This window comes from Hypanus sabinus, chromosome 13, assembly GCF_030144855.1.
Source record: "Hypanus sabinus isolate sHypSab1 chromosome 13, sHypSab1.hap1, whole genome shotgun sequence".
In the NCBI taxonomy this organism is placed as follows: Eukaryota; Metazoa; Chordata; class Chondrichthyes; order Myliobatiformes; family Dasyatidae; genus Hypanus; species Hypanus sabinus.
In genome coordinates this window covers 13,451,829-13,470,219 of record NC_082718.1, presented here as the reverse complement: position 1 = coordinate 13,470,219, position 18,391 = coordinate 13,451,829, and positions in this window count along the sequence as shown.

Sequence of the window (18,391 nt, the reverse complement as noted above, 5' to 3'; positions counted from 1 at the left end):
GCTACACAGTGAGTGTACAGAGTAAAGAAAGAGGCTGATGAGAAGGATGTCATAGGTTGTTATTACCAGTTTGCACCATGTGCCACGGGCTAGTGTAGGTTGGAATGGGGTGACAGCATCGATGAATGAGTGGCTGCAGAGATGGTGCGGGGACAGGATTTCAAGTCCTTTGATTATTGAAGTCTTTTCTGGGGAAGGGTGTGAATCAATACGTTAAGGCATTTAGAGATCAAGGAGGAGGATGTGTTGGGCCTCTGAAGTATTATTAAGGTAGCGAGATCCCCAGGGCCTTAAAAGATTTATGCCAGGTTATTGAAGGAGGCAAGAAATGAGATCCTGGGCCCTTGATCTGTATCTTTGTGTTCTCTCTAGCCACAGGTAAGGTTCTGGAGGACGAGCTACTGGTTAATATTGTACGTCCATTTAAAAAGGGAAGAAGGGAAAATCCTGAGAGCTCTGGACCCGTGAGTCTCACGTCAGTTGTAGGGAAATTGTTGGAAAACTTTCTTAGGGATAAGATATATGTGCATTTGGAAGCCATTGTCCTGATTTGGGAGAGCCAGCATGGATTCATGAGTAGCAGGTCATGCCTTGCCTTAATTGAGTTTTTTGACAAGGTGACAAGAAAGATTGGGCAGTGGAAATTGTCTACATGGATTTTAGTAAGTCATTTGACAATGTCTCTCATGGGAGGCTAATCCAGAAGATTAAGATTCATGGGATCTGCATCACATTGGCTGTTTGGGTTTAGAACTGTTTTGCACATAGAAGACTGAGGATAGTGGTTGGAAGGATTCATTTGAGCTGGAGGCCTGTAATTAGTAGAGTCCTGAAGGGATCTGTGCTGGGACTGCTGCTGCTTGTAATCTATGTAAATGACTTGGACAAAAATATAGATTTGTAGGTCAGTAAATTTGTGAATGATATAAAGATGAATGTAGTGGTGAATGGTGTAGGAGACAGGCAGAGAATACAGCATGATACAGACCAGTTGGAGAGTTTAACCCAGATAAATGTCTGGTGTTGAGCCTCAGTAGGGCAAAAGCAGGAAGATAGTACCCTGGGAAGTACAATGTTCATAACAGTGTTGCTGAGCAGAATTCTTGGGATCCAAGTTCATGGCTCCTTCAAAGAGGCTACACAGCTTGATAAGAAAGTTTATGGAGTAATGGTTTGTTCCTGTGCTGTCCTCTTCCAAGTTTTAAGTTCTAATGGGCCAAAATCTGCTGACAATACTTCAAGTGCGGTCTGACAAATGCCTCATGAAGCCTGAGCATTACATCCTTGCTTTTATATCCTAGTTCTCACAAGATGAACAATAACATTTAATTTGCTTTCCTTACCAACAACCCAACATGCAAGGTAAACCTTAGGGAATCATGCACGAGGACATCTCTGACCCTGGCACCTGGGAGGCAACATACCATCCAGGAGTTTCATTATCATCCAGAAATCTCCTGTCCATTCCTTAACACTACAGCTCTCCTCTTCTCCCCATTTCCCTTCTGTGCTCCGGAGCCAGTCTCAATGCCAGAGTACTGACTGCGAAGGCTTTCCCCAGGGTTTCTAATGTCAGGTGGGATGGTGTTGGGCGCCCTCTATTGGATGGTGTGGAAAGTGCCGCTTCACACTCTTGGACACAAGAGGCTCCAGACTATACTTAACACTTCCCAATTGTTACCTAGCAACTAGAAACCTGAGGCAACTGTTAGTTATCCGTAGTGGATTCACTGGACATACACAAAAGGGAGGCATCAGTGTTCCTCTTCTTTTCATGTTAGGTACCATTCTGTTGTTTTATCAATTTGTACCCAGGAGCAGAGAATACTTTGGGTTCTGATTTGATGCAGAGGTTTCCTTTTGTTTAGGCCCTGTGAATCCAGTTATGACAAATAAAGTACTCTCATAATGATACTCAAATGATATCGACTGGTTCTTACCAGGACCACCCTGTGCCATTGGTTAGTTGGGGTTGAAATTATAGGCCAGTTTGCCTGATCTCAGTGGTAGGGAATATATTGCAGTCAGTTATTAAAGATGTGGTTTGGGGTTGGAGATACGTACAAAGAAGGCTGAAATCAACATGGCTTCCTTATTGGAAAATCTTGCTTGACAAATCTGTTGGAATTCTCTGAAGAAATAATTAGCAGGATTGACAAAGGAGATTCGATCAATATTGTGTACTTGGATTTTCAGAAGGATTTTGAAAATGTGCTGCACCTGAGGCAGCTAAACAAGATAAGACCCAAGGTTTACAGGAAAGATTCTAGCACGAGTAGAACATTGGCTAATTGCCAATGGCCTACTGGCTTATGATTTCCTTTCTTCACAGGGCCTAGACAAAGGAAAAGCCTCTGCATCAAATCAGAACACAAAATGTGCTCTGCTCCTGGGTATAAATTGATAAAACAGGATGGTACAATTTCAAAGAAGCTAAATGGAAGAGGAACACTGATACCGACCTTCTGTTTCTGTACAGTGAATCCACTAATGATAACTAACAGTTGCCTCAGTTTTCTAGTTGCTAGGTAACTATTTGTGTGTGTTGAGAATAGTGCAGGAGCCTCCTGTGTCCAAGAGGGATTTTGTGAAGTGGCGCTTTCCAAATCATCCACTAGAGGTCGTCCAACACCATCACACCTGACATGCGATGCGCAGAGGAAATCCACAGCTGTCAGATCACTGAGTCTCACTGTGTGGCTCAGAAGGGAAGTGGCGAGAAGAAGCAAGCAGTAATGAAAGGAGATTTTGTGGACAATAATGACACTTCCGGACGACATGCTACACCCTCAGGTGCCAGTATCAAACATGTCTGCAAGCAGGTTTCCCATAAGTTTATGCTGCCTGTTGAGTTGTTGGTAAGGGAGGTAAACACAATGTTAGTATTCATTTTCGAAGAATTAGAATCTAAAAGCAAGAATGTAATCCTGAAGCTTTATAAGGCAATGGTGAGGCTTCACTTGAAGTATAATGAGCAGTTTTTGGCCCCTTAGAACATTGAACATAGATAAAAGCACTGGAACAGGCCATTATTCCATAGTTCTTAAACTTTTAATTGAACCTTTATAGCCACTTTGAAGGAACCATGGACTTGGATCCCAAGAACTCTCTGCTCAGCAACACTGTTATGAACCTTGCCCTTAACAGTGAACCATCTCCTTGCTTTTGCCCAATTGAGGTCCAACTCCTCATATTTATGTGGGTTAAACTCCATCTGCTATTTCTTAGCCCATTTCTGCAACTAGTCTATATTGTACTGTATTCTCTGTCTGTCTTTCACACCAGACAAAACTCCATCAATCTTGGTATCTTCTTCAAATTTACTAATTCACCTATTTTTATCCAGGTCAGTTATATACATTACAAACAGCAGAGATCCCAGCACAGATCCTTGTGGAACTCCACTAATTACAGACCTCCACCTCAAATAAGTCCTTTCAACCACTACCCTCTGTCTTCTATGTGCAAGCCAGTTCTGAATCCAAACAGCCAATTTGCTGCAGATCCCATGCATTTAACCTTCTGTATTGGCCTCCAATGTGGGACATTATCAAAGGCCTTACCAAAATCCATGTAGACAACATCCACTGCTCTACCCTCATCAGTCTCTCTCGTCACTTTGTCAAAAAACTCAATCAAGGCAAGGCAAGGCCTACCACTCATTAATCCATGCTGGCTCTCTCAATTTAGGCCATCGGTTTCCAAATGATTGAATACCCTATCCTTACGAAATTTCTCCAACAACTTCCTGACAACTGACATGAAGGAAAGGGAGTATCTATTTTTATTAAATCTAATATCTTATTCATCCAAGAAGACATTGTGTCAGATATTAATGGCAGATTTTTAATTGTTAAAGATTTTAAATTGTTGAACAATTTGTAATAGAAAAATTGTCCTGGTTAATTTATATAGACCTAATGTAGATGATCCTTTTTTTTAAAAGTGTATTTGCTTTATTGCTGGATTTAAATTAATATATGTTGTTAATAGGTGGTAATTTAAACTTTTGTTTAAATCCTTTGATTGACAAGAGTTCAACCAATCAGCAGCTTCTGAGTTGTTCTGCATCACTTACTAACTTTTTAAATTGATTTTTCCTTGTTGAAATTTGGAGGCATTTACATCCTAATGATAGAAATTATTCCTTTTATCACATGTTCACAAAAATATTTGAGAATTGATTATTTTGTAGCTGATCCCTGATTTTTGTCCAAAGTCCAGAAATGTGACTATGATGTTATTGTTCTCTCGGATCACACACCTTTAAGCTTAGCTTTTGAATTGAATGATGTTGTTCTTGCAAATTTGCCTTGGCGTTTTCCAGAGAATTTATTACAAAATTCGGACTTTGTCAAATTTATTGAGACTCAGATAAGATTTTTTTCTTTTAAATAATAGAACATAGAACATAGAATAGTACAGCACATTACAGGCCCTTCAGCCCTTCAACCCTGCCTCCCATATAACCCCTCACCTTAAATTCCTCCATATACCTGTCTAGTAGTCTCTTAAACTCTCTTAAAATAATATGGGAGATGTGTTAAAATTGATTATATGGGATACATTTAAAGCATTTTTCATGGTCAGATAATCTCCTATTTAGCTAAACTTAAGAAACAGACAAAAACAACGTTAGATAAGATTTCAAAACAAATGAAATACTTGGATAATATTTATGCATTCTCTCCTAACATTGATTTATTCAAACAAGAGTTGAACTCCAATTTCAATATAATTTATTGTTAACTTATCCTATTGAAAGAAATCTGCTTAAATTGAAAAGTCAATTTTATGTGCTTTGGGATAAAAATAATAAGCTATTAGCAATTATAAGCAGCTAGAACAAAAAGACAAGTTTTAAAAATTCGTAAGGGAGATGGTAATTTAGCATGTAATTGAACTTCAGTAAACAGTTTCTATTTGATTCTTCTAAAATGAATGCCTTTTTACAAAAAATCAATTTTCCTCAAATTTCTGTTGGAGATCAACAAACTCTTGATGCTCTGATTACTGAAAACGAAATTCAGAAAGCTATTTATGTTTTCAATGCAATTTGGTAAAGTTCCTGGACTGGATGGTTATTCTGTAGGATTTTATTTAAAAAAATTGAAAATTGTTTTCTCCTTTACGTGGGAAATGCTTAAAGATTCTTTTTTGATAGGAGAGTTACCTCCCACATTTTATGAAGCTTCTATTTCTTTAACTCTTAAGAAAGATAAAGACTCTACTGACTGTGTTTCATATAGACCTATTTTATTATTAAATATGAATGCTAAAATTCTCTCAAAATAATAGCTAATCGGCTGGAGAATTATCTAGCTACAATTATCTTTCAAGACCAAACAGGTTTTGTAAAGGGTCATTACTCCTTCTCTAATGTTCAGAGACTGTTAAATGTTATATATTCATCCTTTTCTAAGGCTCTCCAATGTGTCATCTCTCTTGATGCTGCAAGAGTTGAATGGAAATACTTCTTTAATGTTTTAGAGAAATCTGGCTTAGTTATTTATTTTAATAAGTGGATCAGAATGATATATAAAAGCCTTATTGCTACTTTATTACTAATAATTGCAGATCTCTTTTTTTCAGCTTTTGGGGGGGTATGAGACAAGGATGTCCATTAAGTCCCTTGTTATTTAATTTGGTGTTGGAACCCTTGGATATTGCACTTCGTGAAGCTAAAGCTATTCAAGGAATTTTCATAAATGGGACTATTCACAGGATCTCCCTTTAAGCTGATGATCTCAGTTTATATTTTGAATCCTGAAGAATCTATTCCTAGTTTATTGAAACTACTAAACGAATTTGGAAAATTTTCAGGATATAAGCTAAACATTCATAAAAGTGAATTATTTCACCTAAATGATTCTGCTTCTATGTATGAATGACATTCCTTTTAGAGTTACGGACTCTTTTAAACATGTAGGTCTTATTATTACTAAAAATCATAAAGACCTTTATAAAGCTAATTTGGTTCCTTTAGTGGATTTTATGAAACAATTATTTTGTAGATGGAATCCACTTACGTTTCTGTTAGCCGGCCAAATTCGTGCAGTTAAAATGATGATCTTACCAAAATTTTTATATGTATTTCAAAATATCCCTATTTTTTAACTAAGAAGTTTTTGACCAGGTTGACTCTATTATCTCATCTTTTGTTTGGAATAATTAAAGACCAAAAATTGGTAAATATCATTTACACAAATTAAAAAAAGGATGGAAGACTTGCTTTGCCTAATTTAAGAAAATATTATTTGGCTGTTAATATACGTAATACACTGCGTGTTTTTGGTTATATTGGGCTGATAGAAATGAATGACCACCTTTGGCTGAATTGGAATTGAATGCTGTGAAATAGTTTCACTTAATATCATTATTAGGAGCTTCTCTATCTGTACAACTGGCTAAAATTACTAATTTAAATTTATACCCTGTGATTAAGCAGTCATTATGAATTTGGTCCCAGTTTCATAATTTTTTCAATCTTAAAAAATTTAAACATCTTAGTTTAATTTATTGAAATTATTTATTTATACCTTCATTAAGTGAACCTACCTTTTTTCTTTGGAGGAATAAAGGAGTTTATTCCTTTATAGATCTGTTCCATGATGGCCGATTGATGTCTTTTGAGAAATTTGTAAATAAGTACTCTCTCGTATTCACATTTCCTGCAATATTTTCAGGTCAGACACTTCTTACAAGAATATTTAAGTAATTTTCCATAAATAGAGGATTCTGACCTGTTAGATATCATTTTAAACATTAACCCTTTAGTGAAGGGTTTTATTGGGAAAACATAATTTATTGTTACAACAACACAATTACCCTTCACTTAAGATTAAGTAAGAATGGGACAGTGAGCTTAACATGACCTTTATAACAGAGGATTGGTTGCGGATTTTGAAGTTGGTTAACTCTTCTTCGATTTGTGCTAGTCATTCTTTAATTCAATTTAAAATTGTACATCGTTACTATTTGACAAAGGAGAGAATGTCTAAAATGTTTCCTAATGTTGATAGTCAGTGTGACAGATGTAAAACTGAGGCAGCCACATTGACATATATGCTTTGGTTGTGTTCTGTACTGAAACATTTTGGAAATCTATTTACTCTACAATTTCTAAAGTTTTAAAAATTAATTTACAACCTAATAAATAGACAGTTCTGTTTGGTATAATCCCTCAGTATATTCATGGTATTTCTCCATCAGACCAACATGTAATTGCATTTGTTACATTATTGGCCAGAAGGGATATTTTGTTGAAATGGAAAGATGCTTCTGCTCCGAATTTGATACAATGGTTCTCTCAGGTGACGCTATGTTTTAGTTTGGAGAAAAACAGAAGCTGAGATTTTGATCCTTGATTTGATTTTGAGAAAAGGTGGGGGGGGGGGGGCGTCACGTGATGATGTAGGATCGAGACGTTGGGAATCCAGCTCCCTCCTAAAAAGTAATGAAAGAGGGTTTAAATGAAGAAGAGTTAACAAATATCTATTAGAAACTATTTATAAGCAACTCAGGATTATCTTTTGCTATGGCTCCTAAACTGAAACAGAAGAAAGCTACTGCTTCGAAGACTGCGCAAATCGGCGGAGAAAAAGGCCTAACCGTCTTGGCGAAGCCTTGGACTCAAGTTGGATCTCCTCCCTGCGAAGTGCATGGCACTTCTGATGATGCGGGAAAGGAAGTTGCAGCAATGTCGGTGGTCTCTAAGAAGAAACGGCAAGAACAACGCATGCGTGAAAGTATGATATTAACAAAACTACAAATCCCAACTACGGTTGGAAGTGAAATTGGAAGTGGATCGGAAGTAGAAACAGACTCTTTGGGAAATTCAGAGGAAGAAGAAGAGGAAAAGAAGGAAGAGATTAAAGGAGACATAAAAGATATCCTGATATATATGACGAATGAATTAAAAGCTATAAGAACAGGTATGACAAGTGAATTAAAAGCTATAAGAACAGATATAAGAAGGATGCAGAATACCCTTGATAATGTGGTGGAAAAACAAAAGAAGATGGATAATAAAGTTAAAGAGATGGAAGTAAAAGTGGAAGAAAAAACTGAAAGAATAGACAAGATGGAAGACAATAATCTTGCCTGGACAATAGAAAGAAAACAGATGTTGGAAAAAATGGATGCGCTTGAGAACTCTAGTAGATGAAATAATATTAAAATTGTTGGTCTTATGGAAGGTACAGAGGGAGAAAATCCAGTAAAATTCTTTCCATATAACAATCACAGCACGGAAACAGGCCATCTCGGCCCTCCTAGTCCGTGCCGAACTCTTAATCTCACCTAGTCCCACCTACCCGCACTCAGCCCATAACCCTCCACTCCTTTCCTGTCCATATACCTATCCAATTTTACCTTAAATGACACAACTGAACTGGCCTCTACTACTTCTACAGGAAGCTCATTCCACACAGTGATCACTCTTTGAGTAAAGAAATACCCCCTCATGTTTCCCTTAAACTTCTGCCCCCTAACTCTCAAATCATGTCCTCTCGTTTGAATCTCCCCTACTCTCAATGGAAACAGCCTATTCACGTCAACTCTATCTATCCCTCTCAAAATTTTAAATACCTCGATCAAATCCCCCCTCAACCTTCTACGCTCCAATGAATAGAGACCTAACTTGTTCAACCTTTCTCTGTAACTTAAGTGCTGAAACCCAGGTAACATCCTAATAAATCATCTCTGCACTCGCTCTAATTTATTGATATCTTTCCTATAATTCGGTGACCAGAACTGTACACAATATTCCAAATTTGGCCTTACCAATGCCTTGTACAATTTTAACATTACATCCCAATCTCTGTACTCACTGCCCCGATTTATAAAGGCCAGCATTCCAAAAGCCTTCTTGACCACCCAATCTACATGAGACTCCACCTTCAGGGAACTATGCACTGTTAATCCTAGATCTCTCTGTTCCACTGCATTCCTCAATGTCCTACCATTTACCCTGTATGTTCTATTTGGATTATCCCTGCCAAAATGTAGAACCTCACACTTCTCAGCATTAAACTCCATCTGCCAATGTTCAGCCCATTCTTCTAACTGGCATAAATCTCCCTGCAAGCTTTGAAAACCCACCTCATTATCCACAACACCTCCTACCTTAGTATCATCAGCATACTTACTAATCCAATTTACCACCCCATCATCCAGACCATTTATGTATATTACAAACAACATTGGGCCCAAAACAGATCCCTGAGGCACCCCACTAGTCATTTCAAGAATGGATTCCGAAAATTTTGGAAATGAAAGAAGGAAGTCAAGTAATTGAAATTGAAAGAGCACACAGAGTTTTAAGACCAAGATCTCAACAAGATCAAAATCCAAGATCAATTTTGATAAAATGCTTAAGGTACCACGATATAGAAATGATCTTGAAGGCAGCTACTCAAGGTGCTAAAAAGAGAAATGGACCATTGATAATAGAAGGGAAAAGAGTTTTTTTTATCCAGACATAAGTTATGATCTTCTGAAAAAGTGGAAGGAATTTAATCCAGTGAAAAAATCTTTATGGGTAAAGGGCTATAAATTTTTATTGAGCTACCTCGCAAAATTGATAATTTTCCTGGATAATGGAGAAAGAAGTTTTGTCGTTGACTACCGGAAAGCGGAGAAATTTGTACAAGAATTACGTGGTATCCATAAAGAGGAGTAAAGAATTATGGAAATGAAATGGACTAATGATGAAGACTGAAACAAGGTTGGACTTGATGGACATTTATAAGGAAGAAAAATAGTCGAGGAGTATTAATTGGGAGTAGAGACATTAATTATTTTCTTTTTTTCTTCACTAATATATTTTCTATTTTTTTTTGCGGGGGAGCTGGAGGAGCTCCTGATCGATGGCTGCAAGTTTCACGTGTACAATCATGGCGATTGCCATGACCCATAAAATGGGGGAGGGTAATGTTGTGTTCTTTTTATTCGCAACATTAGTGGGGGGGGGTATTTTGTCTTTTTTTTCTTATATATTAGTTGTCTTTCTATTTTTCTTCTTTTTTGCCTGGATGGTTCGGGAGAGACTCATAACAACATGGATAATTTCAAAGAGTTCCCAAGGATTCTATGAATGATTAATTTACTTAATTTATTAAATTTTAATGTTAATGGAATTAATGGATCTGTGAAAAGAAAAAGCGTTTTAACATATATTAAGAAAATGAAAGGAGATTTAGCTTTTTTACAAGAAACACATTTAACAGAAACAGAACATAAGAAATTAAAGAGAGATTGAGTTGGAAATGTCATTGCAGCTTCATTTAATTCAAAATCGAGAGGAGTTGCTATTTTGGTTAATAAATCTTTACCAATTAAAATACAAAAATTAATAATTGATTCTGGGGGGGAGATATGTGATTATACATTGTCAAATTTTTTTTAGAATTATGGACTTTTATGAACATTTATGCACCAAATGAAAATGATGCAAAATTCATACAAGAAGTTTTTTTGAAATTGGCTGATGCACATGATAAAATATTAATAGGTGGAGATTTTAATTTTTGTTTAGATCCAGTTTTGGATAGGTCAACTAAAGTTGCTACAAAATCAAAAGTAACAAAACTAACTTTATCATTAATGAAAAATTTAAACCTGATTGATATATGGAGAAAAATTAATCCAAGAGAAAGAGATTATTCATTTTATTCAAATAGACATAAATCTTACTCAAAGATTGATTTTTTTTATTATTATCAAAAATATTCAAGATAGAGTGAAAAGTGTGGAATATAAAGCAAGAATACTGTCAGATCATTCCCCCTTGATAATGACAATGATAATGATGGATAAGGAGGAATCGATCTATAGATGGAGATTTAATTCAATTCTATTAAAATGTCAAGATTTTTGTGATTTTATGAAAAAACAAATTCAACTTTTTTTGGATACAAGTCTACATTCAGTTGAGGGTAAAATTATATAATGGGAAGCGATGAAAGCATATTTAAGGGGTCAGATTATAAGTTATACATCTAAAGAAGGAATATGCAGCAGAGATAGATCAATTGGAAAAAGATATCATAAAGTTAGAAAAAGAATCTCAAAGATATATGACAGAAGAAAAATGAAGACAACTTGTTAATAAAAAACTACAATATAATACACTCCAGACATATTGTACAGAAAAAGTAATTATGAGAAATATTATGAATTAGGTGAAAGATCACATAAAATTCTTGCTTAGCAGTTGAAAACAGAACAGCTTTTTAAAACAAGAAATGCAATTAGAACAAGTGTAAATAAGGTTACTTATAAGCCTTTAGAAATTAATGAAACTTTTAAAAATTTTTACACTGAACTATATCAATCAGAATCAAAAAATAAGTTTGCTGAGATAGATAAATTTTTATCACAAATAACCCTTACAAAATTAAATTTGGAAGAACAGAAAGGATTAGATATGCCCTTTACATTAAAAGAAGTTGAAGAAGCTTTAGGATCACTTCAGAGTAATAAATCCCCAGGAGAGGATGGTTTTCCTCCTGAGTTTTATAAAAAATTTAAAGATTTATTAATTCCTCCTTTTATGGAATTAATATACCAAGTGGAAAGAATGCATAAACTCCCACAATATTTTTTAACAGCGATCATAACTGTATTATTAACATCATTACCAAAAAGCCAAAAAAAGATAGAGATCCTTTAAAACCAAGATCATATAGGCCTATTCCTTTGTTGAATACAGATTATAAAATACTAGCAAAAATTTTATCTAATAGAATATCTAAATATTTACCAAAATTAATACATATGGATCAAACAAGTCTTTATTAAAATAGACAATCAATGGATAATATAACCCGGTTACTTAGTATAATTCATTTGGCTCAAAAAAAGAGAGGAAATGAGTGTGGCAGTTGCTTTAGATGCAGAAAAAGCATTTGATAGATTGGAATGGGATTTTTTATTTAAGGTATCGGAAAAATATGAGTTAGGAAAATCTTTTATACAATGGATTAAAACTTTAAATACTAATCCTCAAGCGAAAGATTTCAACACCATTTTGCTTAACGAGGTCAACTAGACAAGGCTGCCTATTATCACCTGCTTTATTTGTATTGGCAATAGAACCATTAGCTGAATTAATTAGAACAGATTCAGATATTGGGGGCTTTAGAGTTAATCAAGAAGAATATAAGATTAATTTATTTGCTGATGATGTTTTGATTTATTTAACAAACCCATTGCAATCTTTGCAAAGATTATCTTTTAGACTGGAAGAATATGGGAAAGTATCAGGCTAAAAAGTAAATTGGGATAAAATTTTACCCCTTACCAAAGGAAGTTATAATCAATGTCGATTAGCAACTCAATTTCGATGGTCAATAAATGGGATAAAATATTTAGGTATTAGAGTTGATAATGATGTAAAAAATTTATATAAACAAAATTATTTGCCATTATTAAAAAAAAAGAGGATCTTGATAAATGGATGACGTTACCAATAACATTAACAGGTAGAGTTAATGCTGTAAAAATGAATATATTTCCTAAATTACAATATTTATTTCAAACTTTACCAATACAATTACCTCAGAAGTTTTTTCGAGAACTGAATAAATATGTAAGGAGATTTCTTTGGAAAGGAAAGATGTCAAGAATAACATTGGAAAAATTGACATGTAAATTTGATTTAGGAGGGTTACTCCTTCCAAATTTTAAGAATTATTATAAAGCAAATCAACTTAGATTTATTGCGTCTTTTTTTGATGAAGAAAAACTGGCATGGATTAGAATAGAATTAGATAAGATAGGAGAAAATATACCAGGAGATTTTATATATAAATGGGAATCCAAATGGATACGGGAAAAAAAGAATCTCCTATATTAAGACACTTGATTGATTTATGGAATAAGGTAAATATGGACGATGAGATAAAGATATCTTTATTAGCAAAAAGAACTTTAATTCAAAATAGGCTTATTCCTTTTACAATGGATAATAAACTTTTACATAATTGGTTCCAAAAGCGGATTAAATATATAGGTGATTGTTTTGAAGGAGGTATATTGACATCATTTGATCAATTAAAAAATAAATATAAAATATCAAATAACACTCTTTTCTGTTATTTTCAATTAAAAGCTTATTTACGAGAAAAGCTGGGACAAACAATTTTGATGCCAAAACCTAGTGAAATAGAAATATTAATTCAGAAAGGAAAAATTTTAAAAATTACATCTTGTATGTACAATTTGATTCAAAAGCAGACAATTAAATTAAGAATTCATAAATCAAGACAAAAATGGGAATCTGATCTGAATGTTAAAATTGATGGAAAAAACTGGTCAAGATTATGTTCTGATAGTATGAGAAATACAATAAATGTTCGACTTAGATTAATACAATATAATTTTTACATCATTCATATATAACACCACAGAAAATAAATAGATTAAATTCAAATATGTCTGACCAATGTTTTCGATGTAATCAAGAAATTGGTGCTTTTTTACATTCTACTTGGTCTTGTTTTAAAATTCAACCATTCTGGATAAATCTAAGACTTTTATTGGAACAAATTATTGGAGTACAACTCCCACATAGTCCACTATTATTTTTATTAGGAGACATTGAGGGGACAATAACGAAACTTAAATTGAATAAGTATCAGAAAAAATTTATAAAAATTGCATTGGCAGTAGCCAAAAAAGTTATTGAGTTACTTGGAAATCTGATTTATATTTAACTGTGGATCGTTGGAATAATGAAATACATAGTTGTATTCCACTTGAAAAAATTACGTATAATCTAAGAAATGAATATGATATATTTTTGAAAATTTGGTTCCCATACTTACAAAAGATAGGATTAAATACATAGGTCCTTTGAAGATAAAATTATAGTAATTGGGGAAAGTGAAAACAAATATCAAAATTATTTTGAACTCTATGGAGCATGTGGGGATCCTCTGATATCCAGGCAATCTTTCTCTCCTTTCCTTTTTTTTCTTTCTTTAGATAAGGGTTAAGGGGGGGGGTTAAGGGGAGGGGGAGGGTTAATATTATTTTTCTTACTATTTTATCACCACATTTATTCTTTGTAATTTCTAAAAATTAATAAATAAATAATATATAAAAAAAGAAAAGGTGGGGTTCATTTACTTGCTACAGTCTTCTGATTTGAGCTAATTAATATGGTTTTCTTCAGATTTTGGTTCAAATAGATTTGAGTTGGCTTTCTTCTACGGAAGCTTGTATGTTGTGTAGCTCCGGGGTTGTTCTCCCAATGGGGCTTTTCTTCAGTTTTTTTTGTTAGAAGGGGTTTTTTTTCTTAGTTAGTGGAGATTCTTTTTTCTTTCTTTCTTTCTTTCTTTCAAAGCAAAATATTCTTAATATTTTATTTTTCCTTCTTATTACTGACACATTGCTTAGCTTTGTTAATCAGTTATTTGTTAACTTAGTTCTTCATTGTACATAATGACAACAGCTTAATCACAAGACAGTTTACCATGAACCAGCAGGACCGACCATTACGTGGCCACCAGCAGCTTGTTTTGCGCACAGGGGCTCCTGAGACAGAGTGGCCCGGCGGGAGGGAGACTGCCCGACAGTGCTGGTCAGCACCAAGTTGGCAGCCAGCCGGTCACATTTGGACCAGAGGAAGGCAAAGGTTAATATGGCTGGACCGAGGAAAAAATACACTCTGACACCTAGTGTGCAATAAAAAAAAATCATGCAAAGAGTAACCACAAGCAAATAGTGTTTCTGAACTGAAGTCTGCAAATGAGACCCATAGTTCATCGTAGAGCTGAGTAAATGTCGTGGCTCTCCGATCTTAATCAGCTCATACCTCGCCTCAGGCCCCGACTCCCTGACCTTTCCGACATCTTGACCTTTTCAATCTGGCCTGGCTCCATCCGACCATCTGGTTCTGCTGCTTTGAGCAGAGATCTGAACCGGCTCATACCTAACCTCAGGCCTCCACACCCTGACCTTTTCAATCTAGCCTGGCGTTTAGCTCTCTGTCTGAACAACAGGTTCTGCCATTTGGAAACACTGGACAGCCACTTTGAATTGGTCTGTAAACCTCCATTCATACATGGTGCTCTGTTGCGTCTGGCACCCAGACCTGGCAGCTTCAATTTGTTCTGTGCATGATTTTTTTATGCTCTTCCATGCTCTCGCTGACAATTTGTTGACTTGCATTGCCTTGGTTCTGCTACATTGAATTGTCTCCAAGTCCAAAGGGAAGTTACAGATTATTACTTGCAATGATTATTTGCCAGAAAAAGTCTGGCTAATGAAGTATTTAGTCGCTCTCCTTGTTTTGTTAACCACCAATCAGAAGTTGAAAAGGCTCAGAAGCGCGATCTTAACCGAAAATCAGCCATGATGGAATGGCAGAGCTGACTTGATGAGCTGAATGGTCCAATTCTGCTCCTATTTATTATGGTCTTCTGGTCTTATCAGTAAAGATAGGCAGCAACACTTCCATCATGACCATTCTAAACACAGGTGCCCCAGGGAGTTTGAGTCCTCAGTCCGCTACTCTCCTCCCTTTACACTCATGATTGCTCAGCCAGATTCTGCTCCAACTCCATCTAGATGTTTGCTGATAATCCCACTGTAGTGTGCTGTATCTCAAATAACGATGAGTCGGGTGTAGGAAGCAGATAGATAGCTCAGTGAATTGTTGTTGTGACAACAACCAATGTCAGCAAAACAGCAAAAAAAAGAGCTGGTCATTGATTTGAGGAGGTGGGCAGTGCACATGCTCCTGTCCACATCACCGGTGTTGAGATTGAGAGGGTTGTGAGCTTTATGTTCCTGTGAGGGAACGTCACCAATAACCTATCCTGGTCCAAACACGTTGATGTCATGGACAAGAAAGCTCATTATTGCCTCTACTTCCTCTGGAGACACATTTTTGATATGTGCCCGTCAGCCCTTACCAATTTTTACTAAAAGCATTCTATCTGGATGCATAATGGCAACTGCTCTGTATGTGTCCACAAGAAACTGGAGAGAGTTGTGTACACAGCTCAGTACCTCACAGAAACCAGCCCCCCCTCTGTGGACTCTGTCTACACTACTTGCAGCCTCAGTAAAGACTGAGCATAATCACAGACCCCACCCGTCCCACACATTCTCTCCTCTCTCCTCTCCTAATTGGCAGAAGATACAAACGCCTGAAAGTACATACCACCAGGCTCATGGACAGTTTCTATGCCACTGTTATCAGACTCCTGAATGGACATCTTGTATTCTTGACCTCACATCTACTTTGTTATGAACTTTCACTTTATTGTTTACTGACACTGCACTTTCTCTGTAGCTTTTACACTTTATTCTGCATTGTTACTGTTTTACTTTGTTCCTCCTCAATGCAGTGTGTAATGATTTGATCGATACGAACAGCAGAACAAGCCACACCATTCAATGTTACATACACAGAATGCTGGAGGAGCTCAGCAGGCCAGGCAGCTTCAGTGGAAAAGAGTAATAGGTCAACATTTCATCAGGACCCTTCATCAGGATTTTCAACATCTGCAGGTTTTCTCTTGTTTGTGAATAAAATTTTCAGTGTAACTTGCTAAACCAATTCCAGTTATAAAGAAAGTTCAGTGCAGACAGGCCATAAGGGGTAAGGCTACAACGAGATAGATTGTGCTGTGTGTGTATTTCTAAATAACAGAATGCAGAATAATGTGTGATGGCTTCAGAGAAAGGACAGAGCAGATAAACAATACAGTGCAAGATCATAACAAGGTAGATTGTCAGCTCCAGATTCCAGCATAATGTACTCAGGGAAACATTTGATAATATTATAACAGTGGAGTAGAAGCTGTCCATGATCCTGGTGGGACGTGTTTCAGGCTGGGTACCTTCTGCTCAATGGAGGAAGGAAGAAGAGAGAATGTGTGGGGTGGGTGGTGGCTTTGATTATGCTGGCTGCTTTACTGAGGCAGTGAAAAGTGTAGACAGGCTCCGTGGAGAGGAGGTTGGTTTCCCTGATGTGCTGAGCTATGACCGCAACTCACTGCAGAGAGCAGTGGACACAGTCCAGTCCACCATGGACATGGCTGTCCTTATCATCAAGAGCATCTACATGAGGCACAGCTTCAGGAAAGCAGCATCTATCCTTAAATATCCTCACCATCTGGACCATCCCCTCTGCTTGCTGGTAAAGTCAAGCAGGAGATGTAAAAGTCTGAAATGCCACATCACCAGGTTCAGGAAGAGTGACTGTCCTACAACCATCAGAGTCTTGAACTAGACTCCACTTCCCTAATACGAGCTCAGCACTGGGACTGTGGTAAACCATGTATATCTGTCTGGACATGCCCCTCTGCTGACTGCTCCTGTGGCTCCTCCCACAGACCCCTGTATAAAAGTGATTGAGGCACTGCTCCTCCGACAGTCATTCAACATGGTTGTGCTCCGTTTCACTGTTAGTAAATGCCTATCGTTATTTACTCTACTTCCAGTCTCCTAGAGTTATTGATAGTGCATCAATTTTATTAACAGCGATTTTAAAACATGGAATGCATTTTAAGAGCCGATAGATTGGATTTGGATATCAACCCATGAACACCTGAGGCTGACAACGCTTTCGAACTCTGGCTTGCGTGCTTCGAATCATACCTGGAGGAAATTCAAGTGATCGAGTCTGACATGAAGCACAGAGTTCTTCACTCCAGGGTCAGTCCACGGGTCTACTCGCTGATCAGAGACCAGCCGAGCTACCAGGGCGTGATGGACATCCTCAAAAGACAATACCAGCGGCCGGTAAACACTGTCTACGCAAAGCATCGCTTAGCGACACGGCAGCAGCGGGCAGGAGAGTCGAGTGCTGAGTTTGTCCAGGCCCTACAGACACTCATGCCGGCCTGATATTGCTGGGGGCTGACGGCCGAACAGCATGCAGACCTCCTGGTAAGAGACGCCTTCGTCGCAGGGATCAGGTCAGTGTACGTGCACCAGCGGCTGCTGCAACACGCCGATCTTACTTTACATTGGGCAATTGAGCTGGCCAACACGCTGGAAGCCGCTCTGCGTAACTCTGATACTCTCTAGGCACGTGATCTCCCGAAGGCCTCGTAGACGCCGCAGACTCCGCAACCCACCAGCGAATCGACCATGGCTGCTGCCAGTCGCAAGTCAGCGAAGTGTTACTTCTGCAGACTCTAGAAGCACCCCAGAAAATTCTGCCTGGCCCGAGAAGCTACCTGCTCCAGTTGCGGAAAGAAGGGCCACTTCACCAAGGCCTGTAAGAAACCGCGAGTGGGGTCGAGCAGTGCCACGCGCGAGGCATGGGGGCCGTCATTTTCGCTGCCCGCCGTCACGTGCGAGGCCATCACCTCGCACTGACTACGACCCACGGGTGCTTACCAGGCACCCCCCCGTGCTGGACCAAGAC